Source organism: Myxocyprinus asiaticus, chromosome 9, assembly GCF_019703515.2.
Source record: "Myxocyprinus asiaticus isolate MX2 ecotype Aquarium Trade chromosome 9, UBuf_Myxa_2, whole genome shotgun sequence".
Classification (NCBI taxonomy): Eukaryota; Metazoa; Chordata; class Actinopteri; order Cypriniformes; family Catostomidae; genus Myxocyprinus; species Myxocyprinus asiaticus.
In genome coordinates this window covers 38,270,753-38,298,685 of record NC_059352.1, presented here as the reverse complement: position 1 = coordinate 38,298,685, position 27,933 = coordinate 38,270,753, and positions in this window count along the sequence as shown.

Genomic DNA, 27,933 nt, shown 5'->3' with positions numbered 1-27,933 from the left:
CCATAGCCAGCTGCCAGTGGGGAGCAGTAAGAGAGGTTAATTGAGGAAAGGGTTATGAAAATAAAGCGCAAGAATCACTCAGATTCTGCTCAAAGAAGAGGAAAAACGGCATCCTGTTAAATAATGCTCAGCACAAAAGAGGAGAAATTGGGAGCTCAACACAGAAAACTGTTACTTTTTATTCAGAATTGTGAGGCACATGTAGGAAAAAAAAAAACTGGTTTATTCAATAATAAATAATTTCATGCCACAGAATTGGAAAATCAGCCAACATTCAATGGCCCACCACTTTCTTCCTCTCCGTCACATTTTGAGAGATAAATGTAACATTTAGCTGTTAATTCCAACATCTGAAGTGTTCGTCTTCAGATGATTTAATTGCCCTGCAATTTTCTCCTGTCAAAAAAGCATCGTGCACCTCTGATGAGAGCAAGCGAACGAACAGGAGTGTGAGAGTTAATTAGCGACCTCGTTAGAGACCTGGAAGTGTCTCTGTCCCTTCTCACTCTTTCCTGTTCCTCTAACAAGCGTTCTCATAGGAAACAAGAATAATTTCTTTCTTTCTTTCTTTCTTTCTTTCTTTCTTTTTCTTAACATAAAATAATCATCCCAGAAACTAGGGGGAGTTATGAGCTGACCTGGTATACAGCGGGTTGTAGGAGGGAGAGTTTTAGACCACTCTACAGAGGTAATAAAATGATTAGGAGGAGATGATGGATCTTGCTGCAAGTTGATTACAGCTGAACTGTCTCATGAGTAGGGGCTAATTAGCTGAATGAATTGAATGGAAAGGCACACTGTGGATCTGCATTGATGCTTGGTAGGACTGTGTGGAGTGCTGAACCAACTCTCTTCTATTCAGGCTCTCAGAGTTGCTCTCAATATTAGATTTAAGAAGAGAATCAGGTTCAGACTCACAAGGCCAGGATTAGGTTTAAGTACCAGCACAGGCCCAGATTTAGGATTAAATTTAAGCACTGGCTCAGTTTCAGATTCAAAATTAGGTTTTATCACTGGCACAGGATTAAGTTTAAATTCAGACTCATATAAAAATAAATATTAAGGAATCAGAGGGCATATATTGCCTGATTCACGTTTTTCGTATATTTATATTTTCTGACCCCTCATATAGTAGTTTGAAAGGACATTACATCTCTGCTTAGTCTTATTGCATAGTCTGGCATAGTCTCTCTCTGCATAGTCTTAAATACAGATAGAAAGGAAAAGAAAACTCTTTTACCCCTGATATCAAATCATCAAAACAATAGCTTTAAACATGGCACAGGAAGAAAGTGAATATGTAAAATTTTATTATTTAATATGTAAATTGAACAAACTGGTCTCAAACAAATCCTACACATTTAAAATATAGTTTCATGTGGTTCATTTTATTTATTTTCACACAAATCATGAGTGAAAAGGCAGACTATCAGTTCATAAACACGTTTCACACTGTTCATCACACAAAGCTGTCTTATGACATCTAAACACTTTTAATATAGTGCATAGACTTCAGTGGCATGCAGTCAGCCCCTTCAAACACTTCATAAAGCATTGCACTTGTAATCTAAAGGACTAGGGTACGAGTCCTGAAGAGCATGCGAGCTGACAGTCTAATAAAACTGATAATATAGCCAAAAGTCTAATAGAAGCACCAAAAAATATTGTGGCTGCTTCAGCAAGTGTGTTTTCATATCACCTTTGCTTTTTAAGACACTATCGGTTAGGTTTAAGGTATAGGAATGTAGTTTATATATATATATATATATATATATATATATATATATATATATATATATATAAAACTCAATAGATAAATTAACCTTAAAAAAAAAAAAAACATTTTACCTAGGAACTGCTAAGATACATTTTGAAAAAAGTTTGCCCGTCATTTTTCATGAGAACAGGCTCAAAAAGGCAGATAATGATAATATCCAAAGGACCAACTAAAGAAACATGATAATGGTACATTCCTAATGATCTGGTGCTCTAAAATTTGAATATTCTAAACAAACAAGAACTTTTCCCTTTATTATCAATGCTGCTTTTATTGTCAGACTGGCTCACACAGCACTCCGCTCTCAGATGCCTCTCATATGTCTAATGGCAAAGTGAATAACATGACAAATAGCTTCAAACAGGTGAAAAACATGCAAATACTGCAGAGAGACAAATGTCCAACCTTGTGTTTAGTGAGAAGGTAAGGTCATCCCTGACTCCATCTATCACAGTTGTAATCAGGCGGACGCAGGCTAACTCCAAGCTCTGCTTTAGCTGCATAGATAAGCACACACAAGCAGGGAGAGCCAGCCCAGATAAAAACAGGAAAAAACTGATAAAAGATTCAACAAGTAAACATTCTCTCCCGCAGCTGTGGTGTTCCCCTTTGTAGTCGTTTACTGTGGGGCTGGCATAAGGTTACACATGCCTCTATCTCTCGCTCTCTTTCATACACAGATTTCTTTGGGAATAGTTCTCTTAGAATTCATCTGTGACTATAATCTAGTTTAAAATGTGGTTAGAGTGTTGTTTATAGTCAGTGCTGTATATATTTAACTTGTCACTTTTATCAAGGCATTTATTATTAAACATGCTGATCATAAACTGGCTAAACTGTAAGAATTCATTAGACTGACTACAGTAATATTCACTTAAAATATGAACAAACACACCCCTCCAAACTCTTATCACATTTGTCTCCTATCACAATGCATTTATACAACAATTTGCAATTCAATTTCAATTATCTATTGCACACTGAGAACAAACTGAAACTGTTTATGCCCTTTTCAAATGTGCAACATTTTGCAGATATTTTGTGATTGCAATATCCATATTTTATAATGTATGCAGAGCCAGCACAGAATGACACAGAACTCCAGGGCATTCAGATTTGTACCTTTCTCAACTGTGATTGAATTAACTTCCTTCTCCTCATCAGGTGTCAGTGAATGCTGCCCAACCTTGTGAACAGGTGACATGAGTGCAGAGAATGTAGGCTCTTTTTTAATTCAATATTTAAGCAACGTTTGGGTTGAAAAAATAACATATGTTTTCACCTTGTTCATGCTGTTTTGACTCTAATTAATCATTTGAAACAGTTTTCTAAAGTGAAATTAAACAGATTATCAAAACAATTTAGACTTTCAGATGTCCAAGAGTTTTACAACATTAGCTTTGTGCTGTGCAAGTGCCCATATACATTCTGAATATGACTCTGAAGTATAGTTACATAAACTATGGCAAAATTATATGCTACTAGTTATGCACAAACAAAAATATCTCATGGCACACAATTATGGAATTGTTGTAAACACCTTTTTGAATTTTGATTTATTAATTTTCTTTCTTTGAAAGGAGAAGAAGATCCTTTCATCTTTGAGTTGTGGATTCTGGCCATGTCAAAATCAAACCTTTAGGTTTGAGGAAAAAAAACCTACATGGAGAAAAATAGCTTCATATAAATTGTTTGTTGTTGTTGTTGTTGGTCTGTTGACAATGCAGTATAGTAAGAGCATAACTATTGCTGGTATAATTGGTACATGGTATGGTTAACATTAAAGCGTTCAGTGTATCTGGTAGGTAAAATGACATCAGTAAGATCTCCTTCTCTTTAGTGCTTTGTTCTAAAACTGCTCTCCTAAGCCTCTGTTGCAAAATGACATGACCTGTGTGTGTCTTTACATAAAAACGTTTTGATCATCAATTTCAAAGCTGTGTTGTATTTTTGGAGATGATGGCTGCCATGGTAGAAGGTTCCCAGTGAGGTAATTTTGTACGGCTGGACACACCATTTTCTCAGATGAGAAATGTGGGTGTTGTTTTCATGACTATTCAACTTTAAGATCTAAAAAAGAGATGTTACCACACAATGATAAATTAAAGACATCATCAAGCAAGAAAACATCAACTGTTATAAGGACACTCCACTGTTGCATGCCTTTTTATTTTTTACAGTGTGAATGTGGTTATTTTGTCATGCAAACCAACAAACAGTAGACTACTCTAGAAGAAAATCTTGGTAACACTTAATATTAGTGTTCCTTTTAAGGTTTTATTAAGGGGTTCAATAATTACTAAGAAGTCATTTACAAATGCATTATAAATAATTGATATTTGGTTATAAAAACATGCATAAAAAGGGTGACTTTCATGCATTTACTGCCAAATAGTGAGCCATTTTACCGAACATGTAATACATGCTTAATAACACATTCAAATTAGTAACCTATAAAAATGTACCTTAAGACAGGAGGAGACACATGTAGAATTTATTAAGAGTTGTCAACATTACAAGCCTATGTACATTAAGTTCAATGTCATAAGGCTTTATCATACAACATATGCTGTAAATGAGCATGAAGACCTGAAAACTGTTTTTGAAGAGGACTTAAGTAACTAGGTCTAGGTACGCTGGGACACCACTCGTAGAAGCACCATTCTTTTGACATCAACATGACAAAGAAAATGACAACACAAGTTAGTCAAGACATTACAGTAATAATGAATAATTCCTTACAACAGTAATCTATATCTGCTGCATTGTGACAAATCATGAATTAGGGTGTTTTAAGTGTATTTATTAACATGTTATTGTTAAAAGAAAATATGTTAAAATGCTTACTATTTGACAAGTATTGCATGAAAGTCATCATTTTCATTAATCTTGTTATAACTGAATATTGATTATTTATAATGTATTTGTTATTATTCATCAATGAACCTCTTTATAAACCCTTAACAAAGGGAACATTAATGTAAAGTGTTCCCAAAATCTTGTAAGCAGCGAATGTGTGCGTGTCTGTGTGCATATGTATGTGTTTGCTCATCTACACATTTTTCCCAATGATTATATTAATCACCTTCTTACCCATTATCATGCCCAAAACTCTCGTCATTCGTCACTGTGGATTTTGCGTCTTTGAAATTGGCTGGGCTGTTTGCGACGATCTATTTGTCCTGAGTGGAGTGTGAACACTCGCTAGCTGGCTGATGGGCCATGTTGGAGCACTGTGTGGGGAGAGAGTGTCATGTTTAACAGCGGCTGGTGCTAAATAGGCCTTCTGCCATTAATCTACTCTCCTCCATTGGAGAGAGAGCACGGACCAAGCTGGTGAATGTCTAAACAGACCTGCGGTCATGATTTATAAAGCCTATGCACTATTAAAGATGCACCACAGCCTTTACACGCCGGAGAGTTAAGGACACTCTGCACACATTGCTAACATATGGACACGGAGTACGGTTTTGAAAAGATATGAGTTGAAAACACACACCCACACGCACAAAAACAGTTTATTCAAGAATAAAAGCAAAGGTTAGAGTGTCTATTTACAGTAATTATAAACCTGTTATTACTGTAAGATGGTGAAACAGATTTGATTGATACTAAAATGCCACGTTATCATAAACAAATCTTTGTGTGTAATGTGTTAATGTATGTTTATATCCGCCTGTATATACGCCCAAATATATATGGGTGTAAGTGGGTGTACATGTGTGAGTGAGTGAGAAGCTCTATTCTGGCAGTGGTAATCCATCCATTGTGCTGAAATTTTCCATCTGTATCAGTTCATTAAGAGCACATTGGCCCTGGGGTCTGTAACTGAGCTGGACCCTGTCTGACAGGCCGATTTGTGTGTTGGGGGCAGGGTCAGTGGACCATGGGAAAAACACCATCCTGCAACTCTCTGTAGCACTTGTTCCACCACACTTCACACACACCCCAAACATGGGCCACTTGTCACTGACCCCCTCCACTCATCCTATACCCACTCTGTCTCACCCTTAATGGCCTCTTCCCTGCACATGTGTTTTTTTAACACTAATAAACCCCCAGAATGCTGCGGCCCACACTCAGCACTCTCTGCCTTTCTGGCACCCCTGACCAGCCCACTTACATCACGCCCTGGGCTCTTCCAGTACCACGTGTTGAGAATGTAGCCCTATACTTTAGCCATTTTATCCCCAAAATACCCTTTACATAAGCTCACTTTTTTTAACAAGCAAGAATGTATTATTATAAATGCCAGCCTTTTTAAAGCAGGTCTAGTTTTGGGAAACATAGGGATAATGGATGTGGTGTGTGTGTGTGTGTGTGTGTGGGCGGGCGGGTTTGTGTGGTTTACGAGGAAATTTTTTGAGGTTAAAAACTGATAATTACAAGGGTATTATGCTATAAATGTGGTTTATGAGGACATTTCTAGTATCTTCATAATTCAAATTGCCTAAAAAAACATAATAAATGATGTTTTATTGAAAATGTAAAAATATTTTGTTAGGTTTAGGTTTAGGGGTAGGGTTAGGGTTAGGGTTAGGGGATACAATTTGTAGTTCGTACAGTATAAAAATCATTATGTCTATGGAGAGTCCTCATAAGGATAGCCGCACCAACATGCAACATACGTGTGTGTGTGTGTGTGTGTGTGTGTGTGTGTTTGTGTTTGTGTTTGTGAATGCACACATTGGATGTGCCTAGACCTCTGTAACCAATATTAAACTGAACCATCATTAGAAATTTACAGAAAAAAAAAAATAAATAAAAATATCTATCTATCTATCTATCTATCTATCTATCTATCTATCTATATATACACTATATTGCCAAAAGTATTCGCTCACCCATCCAAATAATTGAATTCAGGTGTTCCAATCACTTTCATGGCCACAGGTGTATAAAATGAAGCACCTAGGCATGCAGACTGCTTCTACAAACATTTGTGAAAGAATGGGCCGCTCTCAGGAGCTCAGTGAATTCCAGCGTGGTACTGTGATAGGATGCCACCTGTGCAACAAGTCCAGTTGTGAAATTTCCTCGCTACTAAATATTCCACAGTCAACTGTCAGTGGTATTATAACAAAGTGGAAGCGATTGGGAATGACAGCAACTCAGCCACGAAGTGGTAGGCCACGTAAAATGACAGAGCGGGGTCAGAGGATGCTGAGGCGCATAGTGCGCAGAGGTCGCCAACTTTCTGCAGAGTCAATCGCTACAGACCTCCAAAGTTCATGTGGCCTTCAGATTAGCTCAAGAACAGTGCGTAGAGAGCTTCATGGAATGGGTTTCCATGGCCGAGCAGCTGCATCCAAGCCATACATCACCAAGTGCAATGCAAAGTGTCGGATGCAGTGGTGTAAAGCACGCCGCCACTGGACTCTAGAGCAGTGGAGACGCATTCTCTGGAGTGACGAATCACGCTTCTCCATCTGGCAATCTGATGGACGAGTCTGGGTTTGGCGGTTGCCAGAAGAACGGTACTTGTCTGACTGCATTGTGCCAACTGTGAAGTTTGTTGGGGGGGAATTATGGTGTGGGGTTGTTTTTCAGGAGCTGGGTTTGGCCCCTTAGTTCCAGTGAAAGGAACTCTGAATGCTTCAGCATACCAAGAGATTTTGGACAATTCCATGCTCCCAACTTTGTGGGAACAGTTTGGGGATGGCCTCTTCCTGTTCCAACATGACTGCACACCAGTGCACAAAGTAAGGTCCATAAAGACATGGATGAGCGAGTTTGGTGTGGAAGAACTTGACTGGCCTGCACAGAGTCCTGACCTCAACCCGACAGAGCACCTTTGGGATGAATTAGAGCGAAGACTGCAAGCCAGGCCTTCTCGTCCAACATCAGTGTCTGACCTCACAAATGCGCTTCTGGAAGAATGGTCAAAAATTCCCATAAACACACTCCTAAACCTTGTGGAAAGCCTTCCCAGAAGAGTTGAAGCTGTTATAGCTGCAAAGGGTGGGTCGACGTCATATTAAACCCTATGGATTAAGAATGGGATGTCACTTAAGTTCATATGCGTCTAAAGGCAGATGAGCGAATACTTTTGGCAATATAGTGTATCTATATATATATATATATATATATATATATATATATATATATATATATATATATATATATATATATATATATATATATATATATATATATATATATATATATATATATATATATATATACAGATAGATAGATAGATAGATAGATAGATAGATAGATAGATATATTATGTGTGAAATTAATCATTAACATGGACCATTAAGTTCTCTATTTTCATTTAATTGAATTTGTCAGCAGTATCCTCTGTAACTGAAAACCACTCATAACTGCTAAATTAAATAATCATTAAAGATACAACTATCAGAGGATTTAAGGGGAAGTCAGGGAGCATTTATTTCTGATCCAAGGCGTAATTTATTCAAATTATATAGAAGTGCGATTGAGAAAATTAGATGCATATTCCTTTCAGGCCTTTAAAGGAGAGAAATGCAACAAGTTTTTTTATCAAAATTGCTCCCAGTTATATCAGTGCAGAGTGCTTACCATTCTAATGAGATATGTAAGATTTTATTTTCTATAAATTACATCCCATCCAGGAATATCTGGGACCCACTTTATATTAGGTGTCTTTAACTACTATGTACTTAAGAATTTGATACAATGTACTTATTATGTACATACGTGTTGTTGCATTGCACTTACATTTAAAGAACCTTCATTTAATTATATCTGTTGCTAAACTGCTTACCAAACCCTAACCCTAATCTAAACCCTAACCCTACCCCTAAACCTACCAACACCTCAATGTCAGTAGCAGCTAATGTGAATTTTGTGAGAATTTTGCAGAACAAAATGTTACACAATAGGTACATTGTATTGTATGTATTTTAATATTAGTGCATAGTAGTTAAATAAACCTAATATAAAGTGGGACCAAAATCTTATATATAAGATTGGGGAAATATGTGTTACCTATATATATATAAAAACATATGTTCTGTAGTATTTTGAAATATATGTTGCATATATGTACAAGTATGAAAACCATATATGAAAATCCATAATAAATGTGTATTTTACTGTACATATTTTGTCATGTATCAGATTCCTGTATGGGATAGTTGTTAAATTTATTTATTCATTTATTTATTTATTTTTATCAATGGGCTTAACATGACCATTCTTTTTCCATCCAGAGATCAAAGTTCAAAATACAATTGAAATAAATAAATAAATAAATAAAATACCCACTTTTGTGTGGAGCACATTGATACTTTCAGAGAAAAATAATCAAAGTGAGATGAAAAGATACAATGTTGATATGCAAGAGGGACAGCACGTTATGTGATGCCTGTTGCTGCTCCAAGAAAAGTAAGTAGTGAAGACAGGGTGGAAACAGAGAAAGAATGAATATTGCAGGAAAGAAGAGGAGGAAAGGATGAAAGAAAGAAGCAATTGCAGAGTTGCTGAAAGTGGAAGGGGGAATTAGGAAAGATCGATGAGAGAGAGAAAAGTAGTGTAGCCAGTAGGGGGAGGCACGACTAAAGAAAAGTCCACTGCAGCGAGAGACATTGTGCATTTGTGTGTGTGTGTGTGTGTGTGTGTGTGTGTGTGTGTGTGAGAGAGAGAGAGAGAGAGAGAGAGAGAGAGAGAGAGACATATACACACATCTGTCTCATAATCCAGATACGTCCATGGCATACTTGTTTGAAAATTTTTACGGATCCACATTGGTGGCTATGGTAGGATGTAACACAGTTTGCGCAGGCAACAAATGGCACAGTGAATGAATGTGCTAGATGAAGTGTGATAAGATGAGCTGTTTGTTTGTTTGTCTGAATGCTTTATGTACGGTACTGTGTAATCTGTGAACATACACTGCATATTTACCAACAAACACATGAATATTACATTTATGGGTGGCGTGTCACTGTTTTACTTATTCAACCTGCTACTCAATGGCACCTGCACCTGTTGCCTGCCCTCCAGATTCTCTCTGCTATTTTGTTAACTCCACCCCACCCCCCACTTCTCTCTTGCATGTGCACTCAACTGATATGTGTTTTTATGCATGTATGTAGGTGAGTTTTCATAATGCTGCTGGTCTGGAATACAATATGACTCATCAGGTTGTTCAGGTAGGCAGTGAGAAAAGTGACAGCTTAAACCTACTCATTCAGCTGCTGGGCCTTCTGTCTGTGTATGTGTTTGTTAGTTTAAGAGTGACAGAGGGCAAAAAAGAGAGATGGACAGAGAAGTGAGAAAGAGAGAGAAAAGGTGAAATAATAAATCATACATAGAAACGGGATCAGAAGGTGTGCCCAAGGATTTGTGAATCTGGCGTATTGCCCTATACCAGAGGTTCTCAACAATTGTTCTCTTCAGGACCCACATTTGACATTGGACATCAAGTTGTGACCCAAAAATGTTTATAGTACAAAAGTAAACAAAAATGTCAGTAAATTCAAACTTTGAAATATATTAAAATTTCCCTGAACTGCATTTGCCCAACAATATGCAAATGTATTATCATCAGTGTTGGGTTTAATCTGAAAAGTAATTTGTTACTGTATCGTAATTACATTTTAGTCAAAAAGTGGTGTAACACATTGCATTTTACATTTGTGTAATCAGATTACAGTTACTGACTTTTAATTCAGTTAATTACATTTAAGTTTATTCTTGGGTTTGAGATATCCCTTACAAAAAATCTAAACTAGACGCAAACTAGCAGCAAATTTGCAGCAAAACTGGCACTTGTTATTTTCACATGCGCTTTTGATCCACCATAAATGTTTGCCAGAAGTTTTCAGCTCTTCACCGGTAGTGGTGAAACTCCAGCAAACCTTTGGCAACAATGGACAATTTGCTGCAAGTTTGCCGCAAAGCTCATTTACATGTAAAAATGATCAGTATCAGTATAATTACGATTTTCGTAAGAGATTTCATAAAATGTATGAATACTGTACTAATGTAGCCAACATTTTAACATGAATTATGTGCATATGTGCATCTGTTTGCATTTATGTGACAGCTAAAGAGTCACTAACGAGTCATTGTAAAGGAGAAATGTGTGATTCTGAGTGTATGACTTGAGTGTGACAATGAATGAGGAAATATTAACATTATTTTCATTTTCTAATTCGTTGAGCGGAAAAACAAACTTGTTTTAGAAAAAAATGGTTTTAAAAAGTAAGTTAAAGTAATTCGTATTGTGATTACTTTTTCCATGAAGTAATGAGCACTGTAATCTGATTACAATTAAACATTTTATGATTAGCATTTAGCATCAGAACAGACCTGCAACCCGAGCATTTGGGAACCACAGCCCCTACACCATGTGTGTGTTTGTGTATGTGTATATTAGATGTTGCTCTGTGCTGGATGTTGCTCCCTCCTCCCCTCATACCTCCTGAATAAAAGGCTGCGTTCGCTAAGTACAGACGGATCTATTTCACAGTGGAACTGCACACACAAAGCCTGGGAGTGCAGCTCTCATGCCACTGCTGGGTATCTCTTACGCCCTCTCACATTTACCATTCTCTCTCTCTGCACTGACCGAAAGGTGACACTATGGATGGGCCAGCAGATAGGCTCCACTCAATAACATACTGCCCAAGAAAAGTCTAGGCCTCCCTTCTTTTTTACACTCAGTTTCTCTCGCTCTCCCTCTCTCTGTTACCCTGTCCATGGCTCCGCAACGGCTAATGCTCTGGAAAGTTCTTCCGACAGAGTCCTCACACTTTCTTGGGGGGGGGGGGTTATTATAGCCAGCACTGTGACCAGCAACTCTATTAAAAATGACACACCACACTTTGATTACCATGACTGAGTAGTGGTAAGTTTAAGCACTTTCATGCACAAACACCCACATGCATGTATACACACTGTCACATCTCCTCTCTCTGTTAAACAGGCTGTAAAAGTAGTATATATAATTTTCATTTTGGCCTCCTTTCCTACATAATCTAATCGTGTTCTTGAAGCAGAATTCAGAGGGGACAATTCTAAACACACAGGCTGTGATCAAAACCTAAGTGCTTCGCTGCCCAGCCAGTCAATGAGCTTGTTTACATGGACATCAGAAAGCCGTTTATTGCGAGACTTAAGACTCAAAATCAGCGGACACGTTTACATCAACTGTGTTATCAGCTTTTTCTTTACTCCCATATACATTCAGCTCAGTCAGTGAGCAGCTTTCTCCACTGCAATGTTATTTCCCTGCAACGCTTTTGTAAATAACAAACATGGCATCCAAAAAAGACTTAGCTATTTTATCTTATTTTGCTTCACTTTATTTCCAGATATTCCAGAGTTGTTACTGTGTTTGTTTCCTTAACCTTCCATCGTAACCTGCTGCGGAATTGCTCTGCAATACTAGAGTTTCCTTCATAATTCTTTCCCCCAATGTACTTGAGCACATTTATGCGGACGTGAGGGAGAGTAGTCGATATTTTAAATTGGTGTGAATAAATGTGTATAGTTTTTAGTGTATGTGCTGTTCCCTTTTCCCACTGTACTACCAGAAATCTTTAATTCTTTCCACTGTGTTGACTTGCTATGCTATGATGTAGGGCTCCATCCTATGACGTTTTTATCCGCTCTGTTCCACGCACATTTACACTCTTCAAAAACCTGTAAGTATGCTGCATATGCATTTACATGACCACATAAGCTGCATTCTTCAGGAGAAACCTTGGTTTGTTAAACGACTTTCTATTAATCCCCTAAATGGCGTATTGGTAAGCTTCACATATAAACACTCAAACGCTCTGGGAATGGCAGCCGCCAATACACACGACTTGTCAGCTGGGTTCTCTCTCTCACTCTGAGGTCTGGCCCCCTTTTTATTTCCCCCATCTCTCACTGCAAACATAGAAACAGCAATTACCAGCAATTCATCTCAGGTGAAAATCCTTTCCGCTTCCCGGCAGGCGACACTGCTGGGCAAAGGCAAATGGGCGGCCGACCTCGCTCAGTGTTAAGGAGCGGAAACACTGGCGGTATTCTTCTGGGCTGTGGCCGACCCGTTGCAAGATGGAATTCTTCAGCACAGAGTAGTCCAGGAGGTTGGCGTCTGGAAGCTGTTGTGCTGCGATCTGGGCTTCCCCGGTCAGCAACGGCAGAAAAGATAGACATCCCCTGTTCCGGTGGCCACTTCAGAGCTTCAGCTGTGTGCTCAAAGAGCTCTAGGTAGGCCTCCAGATCATCTTGAGTGCCGTGATCTGGGCTTCCCCAGTCAGCAGCGGCAGAAGATGGACATCCACTGTTCCAGTGGCCACTTCAGAGCTTCGGCTGTGTGCTCAAAGACCTAACTAAAGCAGCCTAATTGTGAGATGAAGGATAAATTAGGTGTATGCCTGGCTAAATAGATGAGTCTTTAGACTAGACTTCAACTCAGTGAGTGTGTCTGCATCCCAAACAGTGTTAAGGAGACTATTCCATAGTTTAGGAGCCAAATAGGAAAAGGGTCTACCTCCTTTTGTGGATTTTGATATTCTAGGAACTATTAACAGGCCAGAATTTTGCGATCGTAATGAACGTGATGGAATATAATGTGGTAGAAGGTCACTTAAGTACTGCGGAGCTAGACCATTCAAAGCTTTGTATGTAGTTAACAGAATTTCAAAATTAATACAAAATTTAACAGGAAGCCAATGCAACGATGATAAAATGGGGCTAATCTGATCATATTTCTTGGTTCTAGTCAGCACTCTGGCTGCTGCATTTTGAATTGAAGTTTATTTATTGATCTTGCTGGACATCCTCCCAGTAATGCATTACAATAATCTAGTCTTGAGGTCATGAACACATGAATTAGTTTTTCAGCATCAGCAACAGAGAGCATGTGTCGTAATTTAGCAATATTTCTTAGGTTGAAGAATGCTGTTCTACAAACATTGGTAATTTGATTTTCAAAGGACAGATTGGTATAAAATATAACACTTAAGTTCTTCGCTGTTGAAGACGATGTAACAGTACATCCATCGAGAGTCAAATTATATTTTAGCTGCTTGTTTTTAGAGGTTTTTGTCCAATAATTAGTACCTCACTTTTGTCGGAATTCGGACTCTGCTAATTTGGAGAATTGTGAAATTTCGTCAGGTTTTGAAGAAATATAAAGTTGGGTATTGCCGGCATAACAGTGGAAATTTATTCCACGATTCCTGATGATATCTCCCAGGGGAAGCATATACAAGGAGAAAAGCAGAGGCCCTAAAACTGATCCCTGTGGCACTCCATACGTAACATTTGTGTGGTTTGACAATTCTTCATTTACAGAGACAAAGTGGTAGCGGTCTGCTAAATAGAACCTAAACCATGCTAATGCAAGTCCACAAATGCCAACATAATCCTCTAACCTATTCAAGAGAATGTCGTGATCTATTGTGTCGAAGGCAGCACTAAGATCTAAAAGCACTAGAAGTGAAATGCAACCGTGATCAGATGATAAGATCAAGTCATTTGTAACTCTGATAAGTGCAGTCTCTGTACTGTGATGGGGCCTAAATCCTGACTAAAATTGTTCATATATACTATTTATCTGTAGAAATGAACATAGTTGGGAGGACACTACCTTTTCTAGTACTTTCGACATAAACGGGAGATTTGAAATCGGTCTATAATTAGCCAGTTCTCCATGATCAAGTTATGGCTTTTTAATAAGTGGTTTGATAATTGCCATTTTAAAGTTTCTTGGGACATGTCCTAAGGATAGCGAGGAGTTAATAATATTAAGAGGAGGTTCTGAGATGACAGGGAATACCTCTTTTAAGAGCTTAGATGCTATTGGATCTAACATACATGTTGTGGCTTTTGATGTTTCGATAAGTTTTGTTAGCTCTTCATGACCTATGACAGCGAAAGATTGAAGATGCACATGAGGAAAATTATGAGACACTGTTTTCTGAGCTACAGTGACAGATGATTGCGTAATTCCAATTTTATTTCTGATTATTTCTATTTTATCAGTAAAGAAATTCATGAAGTCATTACTATTGTGCTGCGACAGAATATCTAGTTCAGTTGAGGCTTTATTCCTAACCAATTTAGCCACAGTACTGAATAAACACCTAAGATGGTTGTGGTTATTTTCTATGAGTTTGCTAAAATATGCTGACCTGGCAGCTTTTAGTGCCAGTCTGTAGCTACAGACACTATCCTTCCATGCACCGCAAAATACCTCTAATTTTGTATACTTCCACTTGCGCTTCCATTTTCCGAGATGCTCTCTTGAGAGCATGAGTGTGACCATTTTACCATGGTGCGGGGCTTTTTTCTTTAATCGAAGAGGGGTGACACTATCAGGAGTGCTAGAGAAGACTGTATTTATATTTTCTGTTACTTTATCAAGTTCTTCTAGGCTTTGGGGCTTATTGAGTGTATGAGATAGATCTGGAAGATTATTAGTGAAGCTATCTTTAGTGGTTGAAAGAATAGTTCTACCTGAATGATAGCATGATGTAGATTGAGTAAAATTAGCTGATCGCAGCATACAAGAGACGAGGTAATGATCTGAGATGTCATCGCTCTGTGGAAGAATTTCTATAGTATCAACATAATCTAAATTAAATATAGCATATGATTATGGTGATGAGTTGGTCCTGTCACATTTTGTCTGACTCCAAGAGAGTTGAGAATATCGATAAATGCTAATCCCAATGTATCATTTTCATTATCTATGTGAATGTTGAAGTCACCAACAATTAAAGCTCTATCTACAGTAACTACATGATCTGATAAAAAGTTAGCAAATTTACCAAGGAAATCAGAATATGGCCCGGGTGATCTATATACTGTAACAAGGGCAAAAGACAACAGAGTTTTTTTATATTTATATCTGACGCTGTCACATTAAGCATTATTAGTTCAAAAGACTTAAACTTATATCCTGTCCTCTGAGTAACACCTAAAACTTCACTGTAAATTGTAGCAACACCTCGTCCACGACCCTTCAGACGAGGCTTATGTTTATAACAATAACCTGGAGGAGTAGGTTCATTTAAACTAACATATTCATCCGGTTTAAGCCAGGTTTCGGTCAAACAGAGTGCATCCAAACTATGATCTGTAATAATTTAATTTACAATTAGTGCTTTGGTAGAAAGAGATCTAATGTTTAGTAGCCCTACCTTCATATGATATTTATCTTAATGTTTTTTTTTGTTTGTTTTTTGTTTTTTCAAGTTTGACCTTAATCAAAAAAAAATTCTAAATGATTTAGTGAGAGTTTTGTGTTTGGTAGTTCTGGGAACAGACACAGCCTCTATGACATATCTAGGTGATACAGACCTATGTGTTGTAGTTTATGTGACCTGTGTGACGTCTCAAGGCAGCTAGCAGATGTTCGGATTAACCAGTTTGTCTGCTTCCTGACCTGTGCCCCTGTTAGTCAGATACTACCATTATTAAGACTATGAGTCAAATTACTAGAGAGGAGAGTGGCACCTTCCCTGGAGGGATGGAGTCCTTCTCTCTTTAGCAGGTCAGGTCTACCCCAAAAACTGTTCCAATTGTCTATAATTCCTATGCTATTCTCAGGACACCACTCAGACATCCAGCCATTAAGTGACTAATCTACTATAAACCTCATCACCACGACAAGCAGGGAGGGGGGCCAGAGCATATTAAAGTGTCTGACATCGTTTTTGCAAGTTCACACACCTCTTTAACATTATCTCTAGTGATTTCCGACTGGCGAAGCCGGACATCATTAGTGCCGACATGAATAACAATTTTAGAAAATCTACGTTTAGCATTAGCCAGCACTTGTAAATTTGATCTGATTTAACAAAAGTGTCTGGAGTTTCTATTTCCATGTTCCTTACAATAGAATCACCAATTATTAGGGCTCTTTCAACATGATTCTCAGTGGGTGCATCACTGAGTGGGGAGAATCGATTGGAAACCCTAACAGAAATAGGAGAGTGGTGTCGCTTTGCTGAGCGAGTATGCCGCCAAGACGTCACCCAAACGCCCTGCTGCAGGGGCTCCAAAGTGTGTGTGTTGCTCGTTGTACTACCCACATCTGAAACAGTATCTACCGGCTTCTCTTTCTCACTGACCTCCACTAGCATTCGGATGCGTGTCTCTACCTCATTAAGCTTTTCCATCAGCCTGACTAATTCCTTACATTTATCACATGTGAATCCCTCACTGCTGATGGAAGAAGCTATCATAAACATGTGACATGCAGTGCAAGAAGAAATAACATGAGCGGATGCCATTACTTACTGCAATTGTTTGTTGTTGTTGTTGTTGGTTGTTCCTGAGCGGTGAGGGTTTGAGATTGATGTGAATCCCTCACGCAAATGTTTGTTGTTATGGTTGTTCTTGATAAACAGTGCTTTGAGATCGAAGCAATAATCCATGTAACACAGAGGATAAAAATGGGTGCGCACTGTAAAATTCACGCAGTTTATTCGCAATAAAAATAGAAAGTGGATGCATGCAGAAAATGCATACAGTTAAATCGCGATAAGAGAATAATGCAGGGGAAAACCCGATGCGTGCTGAAAAATGGAAGATGTTAAGGATTAAAAGCTGAAAACAGATAGATAAGCGATGCTAAAAAAGCTAGCAGGCTACAAACACAGACTCGAGCTACACACCAGCAGCAACAGGTAAAATACACACAGATGAACAGTAGAAAAGCATAAAAACCCGAAACGCGGTAAAATGACAAAGGATAAAACAATGAACGTATGAGAATAAGAATAAACAACGCTAAGCAGGCTAGCAGGCTACAAACACTTGTGCAGCATACCGTCAGCAACAGGAACAGGAAGGAACAGGAAGTCCATGAGCAAAGACCCTGGGAATGGCAGCCACCAACACACACGACTTGTCAGCTTGGTTCTCTCTCTCATTCTGAGGTCTAGCCCCCTTTTTATTTCCCCCGTCTCACACTGCGAACATAGAAACAGCAGTTACCAGCAATTCATCTCAGGTGAAAACTCTAACCGTTTCCTCTCTCCCAAGATGAACGCTCAACCACGCCCTCACCTCCACACATGTAAACAGAGTTAATGGCTGTACTAGCAGTGAAGAGTTTTAAGTATGAAGGTACCTCCTAAGGTCACTGGTTTCAGACTCTTAGATTTTCAAAACACGATAAAGTTTAAATGTTAAATCTGTGAGCTGTCATTTATAACAGTGGTTCAAAAGTGTGGGGCACACCCCAGGTATTGTCAGGGGGTGCGGAAGACTGCCCCATTCTCAAATTCCATTCACTCTGACACAATCAAAATTTGTAAAAATACATGCAAGAACCAATGTGTGCAATTTCTTTACCCTACACCTTTTCTCCATAAGCCTAGTTTATACTTTCGCCTGGCACTGCAGAGTTTCCTGCGTGTGCAGCTTTATGCAATGCTGTTTATGTAGAGTCAGGTGTGCTCACTGCGCTGCTTGTTTGTAAACAAAGACGTTCTTGTGTGCACGAGAGTCAGCGGGTGAAGAGGTGAAATAACACTTAAATTTCAGTCTGTTCCTAACACAACACTATCGTAAGGCTTCAGAGGAATTTAAATGTAGCTCACAAGTTTTATGGATGACTTTTATGGTTTAATGTGCTTTTAGAGCTTGACAGTTACAATAGCTGCATTTCCATCCAACTAATTTTATGCACATTTTCAATTCAATTCTGAATGAAATCATTTGATATGCAAATAAACTCTCAAAATTTGCATACAATTTCATGCGCTAAGGGGAGGTGGATTTTCTAGAGTTTCATATTAGTTAAAAAGCACATTAAAGTGATGAAAACGGCTTATTCGCATGAACGATGATGTGTCATGACCATTTGTAAAGCATGATGGCAATGCGCTCACCGGTTGGTATAGGTGTGCGAGAGCTTGATGTGACTGGCTCAATGAAAGGCCCAACTGTTGCACACAATTCTTCAAATGTAGCCCTGTTTAGTCAAAAGCATTTCCCCCAAAGATTGTCGTTAAAGTAGGTCCTCACAATCCACCAGAACTGTTTTGAGCAATGGCGCTCCCAGGTATATGGAGGCTGTCGGCCAATGGGAATAGCCACTTGAGCCCTCATTATGTGAGCTATTGCACTTATTCTGAGACGTCTCCTGGCAGCAATTAATAACATAATGTACAATTGCTTTATTACAGCAAATACAACTCTTCCCGAAGCAAAGAGGTCGTTCAGCTGCTCCATGACAAAAAGGTGGGGTCCCTTAAGATAATCCGCATTTACAGTTCATGGAAACGTGCAATGTTTCACATTTACTTTAGTTGAATTTTCAGATATGCGCATTCAAAATGCTAAACATTTAGATGGAAACCCAGCTACTCACAATCCTCTCATCCCTCAATCTTGTGTTTTACGGATGAAAAATGTCATACTGATTTTAAACGACGAGGGTGAGTAAATGATGGCAGAAATGTTAATTTTTTGGTGAGCTATTTTAAATTATCATTGCTCCAGCAGCAGTATCACTTTTTATTTATTCAATTTTGGATGTTTTGAAAGTATATTGGCATAATTAAAATGTTTTATGTATTTATGTAACAGAAAAAATACAGAAAAGTCTTTTTTTTTTTTTTAAAGCGGGTCGTGATCAAAAATAAAAATTGAGAACCACTGACTTATATATGAAGTACTTATATGTAGTACATTTTTTCAATATTACCTGACCAAACTCTAGAAGGTCTCAGCCTCAGATACACTCAAAGATCAGAAGTTGCGTGCTTTTAACACTATGTACTGTAAAACATGTTTAAATAATAATAATAAAAAAAAAATCCTGTTAGGCTCTCTGTTGTTTAATGCATTGTGTACAAGATTCGTTTTTTGTTCTAAGTTAATTTAGAAGTTAGCAGGCTGAAAATAGGCTAAAATAGGTGCTAATGAGAATGTTGCTGGATTTGTCAAAATTTGCAAGGTTAATGACATCATGTCTTATAAGTTTTGAAAAAAAAAAAAAAAAAAACGCAAACATCCTGGTAGTTTTTAAATTCCTCCAGCACACTTATGTATTATCCATGTGTATTGCTACTGTTGAAAGACCAGTATCGTAACTTATACAGTATATATACCCAATTCTTTTATATATATATATATATATATATATATATATATATATATATATATATATATATATATATATTATATACTGAATATATTTTAGTATCGACTTGATACTAAAGTACTGATACTTTTGTCATCACCACAAGATGATAAAAACATTCAGTGCTTTTCTAAAAATGGTCAAATTGCAGTCTCTGGGTACTTACTAATATTTATTACAGTAACTACATGTACATACTGAGTAACTGTTTTGTGTATCTGCATGTAAATATACTTTGTTAGTTATTATTATGCTACTTAAATTTAGTAACATGCAATATGTGTAACACAGACACTGTAAAATAAAGAGTTACCCAACAAACATTTGGGGCTTAAAGGTGCTGTGAGCGATTTTTTTCATGGAAAGGCATGCAAAAAATATTCCTACTCCCTGAGAGATATTGCTGAAATGAGTGCTGTAAGATATCTCACATGTCACTGTGCCAGCTCTACACTCTGTAAACAGCAAACAAAAATGTATCTGCAGACCGTGGACAATGACGCTTTTGACCTGTCAATTTTGCACGTTCTCCTAGTGTTGTAGTTGCAGCGAATTATTGAGACTTACTGCCATTTTTAAGCCAAGTTGTTCATGACAGTTGTCAGTTGTGGCTGCTATTTTGCTGCTGTTGTTTTAAACAACTGTTTCTGCATGATGTCTGTCTCAATAAAGCTAATTTGGTATCTTTGGAGTGCAGGGTTTTGGAAAGAGGGGGCGTGGCTAATCGCTTTCAGGTAGCCCAACCCTGGCGTTCACACGAATGCTCACACAAAATAAATAGCCATATATAGAACTAATTATTAACACAAACTTTACCAATTGGGCTTCCTAAATATTCTCTTTTCAAACCGTACTAGAGGACTGATGGTGTACAGATGGCCAGTAGAAAGTCCTATGTATGCTCAAAGTAAAAAACGTCCTGGTTCATGAATCAGACTTTCAATGGCAATCCAACAGCCAGTCACATGGTTTGGAGAAGCAGGGTTTAAGAGCGTCTCTAGGGCAGACTGCCTATTAAAACATGGCCAAACACTTCACAGACAGCGAGTGAGCCAATTAATTCTGCTGGGGTCTATGCTCCCAGGTTAGAATTTGCTTATGGTGATAAATTGGTGCTTTGTATTCATGCTAAACTAGCTCCATTTCTCTCTTTTTCTATGGGCTGCCAGGTCCGTGGATGATGTCACAGGGCATATGACGATTAGGGGATGCCTCCTGTCCCGCTGTCGCAGGGTCAACCCTGCACTGCATGTGTGAAATTAATTAAAATCTGGCTTATGTCACAAGTTGTGCTAATGCTAACATCATCCAACAACTAGCCGCGTAGTGACCTGCAAGACCTAACATGGAAAAGGTTAACAATTTGAATGCCAACATTCAATATAGAAATTAAATTAACTTGGTGTAGCATTATAATTTATTTTAATATTTTTAAGCATGGCACACATTTCTTACAATGAAGGACTTATCTACAGTGGTATTCAAAAAAATGTAATCCAAATGCTTTATTTTGTATTTTGTATTTTTCTGGTGTAATAATTTATGTATTCAAATATATATTATTAAATATATTATTAATAAATGTTAAATAATATACAAATACATATTTTAATATGAACATTAAATATTAAATGAATATATATATATATTTTACAAATTATGTATAATTACAAATTATGTTATCTGCATACAATTTTGAGTTAAACGCTGAATTAAAAAATAGTACATAGTATTTGGTAAGTCCTCATAGAGCTGGCATGGACAAGTTTGTGCAAAACCAGATGATTCTTGTTATCCCAGCATGATCTAAGAATGTTTCAAAAAGCATCTTGTTTGCTTTAATAAAAACAAGAAAATTCAGGGATGTAACCACATATTCAGGATTGTTAATATGATCCATGTCACAAATATGCTTATTTGATTAGTGACCTGGAAATAGTACAGAATCTTAAATATTTAATAGTAATTTTATATTTATTACGTTTCATTGCTCTATTTTTTTCAAAAACCTAAAACTTTTGGTTTATTTCAGGTTTGTATTAGATTTTGAATTCCAGATTGTAGATGTCAAAATACTTATAGGGTGAGTAAGCAAGCAAATTCAAAGATAAATGTTTTGATTTGACAAAGGTTCAGATGTAGCTCTTAGCAGTGATGGGTTAAAAAGCTCTGCTGCTTGCTAAAGAACTGTTGAACCCTCCAGCCACCTATTTCCTAATTTGACCTATTCGGATGTGCATTAATTTAAAAATGGCAATGTAAACAAACCTAAATTTTACCCACAGCCCATGGTTGTCTCCCCTGCGCCTTAGTCTGTAAATGTATAAAGCTCAAAGTCAGCTTTCAGATTCCAGAGCTTAATTTCTCCCAATAAAGACATGTGGTCTGTGTTTACTTTCTCTCTTGTTTTTATCTTTATCTCCCCTCTCTCCTTCCTCTTTCTCATGAAAGAGACTCTCTATTGTATCTCTCATTTGAACTGTGGAGTGGTTAGAGGGGTTGTTGTGGGGAAAAGGGGGAGGTGGTGAGGGGATTGAGGGATTGGAAGAGTGTGGGCATCCGTTCTCATGAAGGAAATGTCCTTATTCCCCCCTGTTATTTCACATAAAGACAGTTTCTCTGAACACAAGCATGGAAGTAAGTCATGGTCAACTGGCTTTGCTTTATGAATAGAGGAAACAGACAAAAGCAGCAACCCAACAGAAAAAGAATCAGCACTGATATGGTTTACAGATAAGAGTCAAGTGATCCTGCTGCATGTTTGCTGAGGCAGTTCACCTTTAATATAATTAACCATTCACTACATTCATCAGCTTACATAATTCTTGGTATAGCATAGCAGTAATAAATGGCATAGTTGTAAACAAAAATGTATTCTGATACACTGTAATGTAAGAAAAATACTTTTTTTTTTTTTTTTTTGTTCGTGCCATCTAAGACCTGTCAATATAACTAGTCTGTTTCTTGAAATTAGGAGTATAATTTTCCCCCCAAAAAATAAAAAAAATAATGAATAATGTTTTTTGTGAACCTGACTTGCAAGTTTGGGGTGAGATGGCAGGGCAAACAGACTGACAGTTTCTCCAAGTGTGGCTGACAGAGTTCCCCGCCTGGCTTTTGTCGACTTTTAACACTGTGGATTTGTCAATCGACTCAGTGGCCTGAAGAGGCCTTCTCATTGTGCTGTGCAGCTTTTGGATGCTGCCAAGCAAGCTGCATGGTCAAAGGCTTTAAGAAAGAACACAATGAGCTGGAAAAAACCTGGCTACCTGTGAAACAAAACCAGGAACAGGCGGGAAAATATCCACCCAAGAGAGAAAAGAAAGGACAAAAAAATTTGTGTCACCATCTGACACACTTTTTTTTTTTCACAGCCATCTCTCTGAGTACTATGAGTGAATAACAGCATGAGAGAGCACGCGTGTTTGTGTGTGTGTGTGTGTGTGTGTGTGTGTGTATGTGCACGTGTGTGTGTGAGCGAGAGAGGAGGGGGGAGAACCATGTAAACCCTGAATCCTTGTCATCAGCCATTTCAGTATGAATAGGCCTAATGAATGCGGCTAAGTGGTAAGAATCCATGGTCAGCAGCATCAAGGCAGGTAATACCGCCCAGATTTAATTGGGAGCAGGTATTGGAGGCTGTATTACTTTAATTGGTTATGGGTGCTCTAAATGGAAAAAGACAAAGTATAATTGCCAAATTGAAGCACACAATAGCACTTAGCACAGGATTGTATGCAATCGCTAATCTGCAGAGGAATGAGGCAATTCTGTGCCATTTTCTCAGTGAAACCAGCTGCACCGAGCTTGTCCCTTTTGTTCCCCCTTGGGAAAATTCAAGGTTGAAACAGAAAATACCTTTACCGGGCAATAATTTGCCACGTGTAGAAAGCAGATTCAGCAGTGAACTATGGGGAAAAAGAAGGGATCTTTGTGGTGGAAGAAAGGATGGAGAGTGAGATAAAGGCTGAAAGTGGGGCCTGTCACGGTCAGCCGAGGAGGTATAGAGTGATGACATTTGCAGTGACAGACAAGCATGCCAGGAAGGCTGGCCAGAGTTTAGAGGCAGGAATCTAATCTTTAAAAGACATGAGCAGTGATAATTAAGAGGTCAGTTATGTAAAAGTTGGGTTTGTCATTAATATTGACAGGCAGCACACAGAGATCTGGTTTAAATCTTAATGGTGCTCTGACAGCTGGACCCACACAAAAGGCTAAGTTCTGAATTAAACACCAATATATTTTCATTGACCACTGTGAATTCCTCCAATTATCGTGTAAACAAAAACTTGTGCGGTTTATGTCACTTTTAAAAGTGACTTAAAAAATGGACAAACCAGTGCTGTATCAGGTAAAAAATATTTCTGTTGCAAGGGAAAGTTAACTCTCCAGCAAGTTCTGGTCATGGATAATAACACATATCAGAACTGTGTCTGGCACACTGCTCTTGTTAAGATGTTTTTATTTTATTTTTTTAAATGTTTTTGTGGATGTAACTGCTTTATTGTATGTGGTGTGTAACTGATAAAATGCAATTTGTTTGTCCTTTTGTGTGTTGGGGTTGGTAGTTTTTGGCAATATTTTGTTGATTGTGCCAGGCATTCTGTGGTTATTGACTTGTTTTTGTTTTTTTGCTGTCCTTTGCATTGTCAGGTACCTGACAAACAAATATACAGTTCTGATAAGAAACATGATGTGACAGATCATTTTGGAAACATCTGAAGTGACCGGCCATGTCATTTTTTTCCATGCTTTCCATCTTCCTGCAGTGTGCAGCAGGAAGAATGTTTTTGCTATTAGTTAGCTGTCATGCTGCTTATAAGATGAATGTAAAATCTCAGTGTTTGTCTATATTCTATTTATATCTATATTCTATATTCAGTGTCACATCCTGAGCTTCCAGGTAAGCCTCCTGTTCAGACCTTAAAGGAATAGTTCACTCAAAAAAGAAAATTCTGTCATAATTTACTCACCATCATGTTGCTCCAAACATATGACTTTTGCTCTTCCTTGGAACACAAAAGGAGACATTTTGAAGAATTTACTAGTAGCTCTTTTCCATGCAATTACAACAAATGGGGACTGGATATTTCAAGCTTTAAAAAGGTTGCAGAAGCACGATAAAAGTATCATAAAAGTAATCCATACATCTCGTGTACTTTATTTCAAGTCTTCTGAAACCACGTTCAAAAGAAGCAATGACCAATTTATGAACAAATTGAGTCAGACTTTTTCAATTAAACTGTTGATCTGATTCACAAATCTGGTCAAAATGATTTGTTTACGAATTGGACTGATCCAGTTATCGAGTTAAACCCACTGACTCATTATCTGCTTGCAGCACATGTAAAAAAACAAAATAAACAAAAAAATGATTGTGATGAATATTAAATCCACACTTGCATATATTTTCCATACAACCATACAATCACAACAGACTGAATTGAAATTGTTATTCAGTCTCTGAAATCACTGATCAACACCGAACAGCCAAATCAAATACTGAGACTCAATCATTTGGTCACCCTGGGTCCAAATCCACAAGGTTTTAAGAAAGATCAGAAAGAACTTAGGGGAACATTGAGTGAAATTCCAAGTGTGAAGAAAAGACACCCATAGGCTTATTTTAGCTAGTAAGCCCATCACATTCTATGAGAAAGCTTTGGTGTCAATAGACGCAAAAGAAATCAATATTTTTATGATCATCTCGACTTTTTGCCTGCACTACTGAAATGTCACTCTGATGCCGTACATTCAACTCATCACTCAATTGCAACTGGCGTGTCATGTGAATGATTGCGACACTCAGATGTTTGGATGTATTTTCACAGTGAAGAACATTTTCAGCAATCAAAACCTTCAGTTCCCTATCTGTCACTCACTCGATGTTGTGTCGATGTAGTGACACTAGGGGTCACTCTTGGGAGCCCGAGACACCTCTGGTCTTTGAAAATAGCCCAATGAAAATTGGCGAGTGGTATTTGCATACCACTCCCCCGGACGTACGGGTATAAAAGGAGCTGGTATGCAACCACTCATTCAGATTTTCTCTTTGGAGCCAAACGGTCGATGTTTACTGTTCATTTACCTTTGCTGGATCTGATGGCGCATCCCTCCTCTGCACTGGTGCACTGCAGAGAACACCCCTGGGCGCTTCGGCAGAAAAAAGAGAGTATATTTTTCTGAAAGAGTATATTTCTCTAAAAGAGCAGCACACACGGAACATCTTTTTAAAGACACATCTTTTTAAAGATGCCTTTCCGTTTGTGTGTTATTCCTGGTTGCGGTCGTTACCTCTCAACTTCTGACGGTCACGATCGTTGTCTTTTGTGTCTGGGCGTGACCCACGTGGAGACAGCGTTCATGGATGGATCATGTACTCACTGTGAGAACATGACCATGACAACATTGCGGTCGCGGCTGCAAGCCACCCCAGCAGCTCCCAGCCTCGGTCCTTCTACCTACGGGTATGAGGCCAGCGCGGCTAGCACTGGGGGCGATTTGGGGACCCCAATGGGACCACCTCCGCCAGGCATCCTCCCACGGACCTCCCATTCCCCAGCACGCTCGTCTGCCCCAATCAGGCTTCCGGATGAGTCCGCCGGCTTGTCTCATGGCGAGTTCGACCTCATGTTCGGAGCCCGCGAAGCTGATGAGCTCTCGAGCGCAGCATCTGAAAGCGGGCTCGTCCAGTCAGATGCAGAAGCCTCAGCTGGGCTCCCCCCCCTCGGGTACGGTTGACCAGTCACAGGCTGATGCGGAAATGACGGACATGCTTTCCCGGGCAGCCATGAGCATCGGGCTAGAGTGGAACCGTCTGCTCTCCCCTGAACCCTCGCGGCTCGATGATTGGTTCCTGGGCTTGCGGCGCCGCTCAAAGCAGCCATGCCCCGCTCCAGTCCCTTTCTTCCCGGAAGTGCATGAGGAGCTGACACGATCGTGGGAGGCACCTTTTACTTTATCTTTCAGCTCCCCTGCCCTCACTACCCTCAATGACGGGGTGGCCAGGGGCTATTCGGCGATTCCCCCGGTGGATAAGGCACTCGCGGTGCACCTATGCCCGCAGAGCACTGCCACCTGGCGTGGACGCCCAAAGCTCCCGTCCAAGGCCCGTAGGTTCACGTCGTCCCTCACGGCCAAAGTCTGCAGTATCACTGGACAAGCCGCCCTGCATGCCATGGCTCTCCACTAAGCCAAGGCACTAAAGGAATGCACAAGGGTAGTTCCAAGATTTGATGCAGGAGCTGTGCTCGGCGACCGACCTCGCTCTCCGGGCGACGAAGGTCATGGCGCGGTCTCTCGGGCAGGCAATGTCCACCTTAATGGTCCAGGAGTGCCACCTTTGGCTCAACCTGGTCGAGATGGTTGAGGCCGACAAGGCACGGTTCCTTGCTGCCCCCATTTCCCAGGTTGGCCTACTCTGCGACATCGTCGAGGACTTTGCCCAGCAGTTCTCGAATGTGAAGCAGCAGACGGAGGCTATCCGGTCTGTCCTTGTCCCCTCGCATCTTCACGAAGGTCGCAGAGGCAGCTCTTGCCCCGTTAAGGGAAGTGAGCATTCACATTCTCAACTATCTCGATGATTGGCTAATCCTAGCTCACTCTCGGAATATGCTGTGTGCACACAGGGACCTGGTGCTCTCACACCTCAGCCGACTAGGGATTCGGGTCAACTGGGAAAAGAGCAAGCTCCTCCCGTTTCAGAGCATCTCTTTTCTCGGTTTGGAGTTGGACTCAGTCTCATTGACGGTGCCTCACGAACGAGCACGCACAGTCGGTGCTGACCTGTTTGAAGGCGTTCAAACAGAAAACAGCAGTTCCACTGAAACTCTTTCAGAGGCTCCTGGGGCATATGGCATCCTCAGCGGTGGCCACTCTGCTCGGGTTGATGCATATGAGACCGCTTCAGGACTGGCTTCAGACTCGAGTCCTGAGATGGGCATGGCGCTGCGGGACACATCGTGTGGCCATCACGCCGATCTGTCACCGCCTCTTCGGCCCTTTGACCGACCTCACATTTCTACGGCCAGGCGTTCCCCTAGAGCAGGTCTCCAGGTGCGTCATG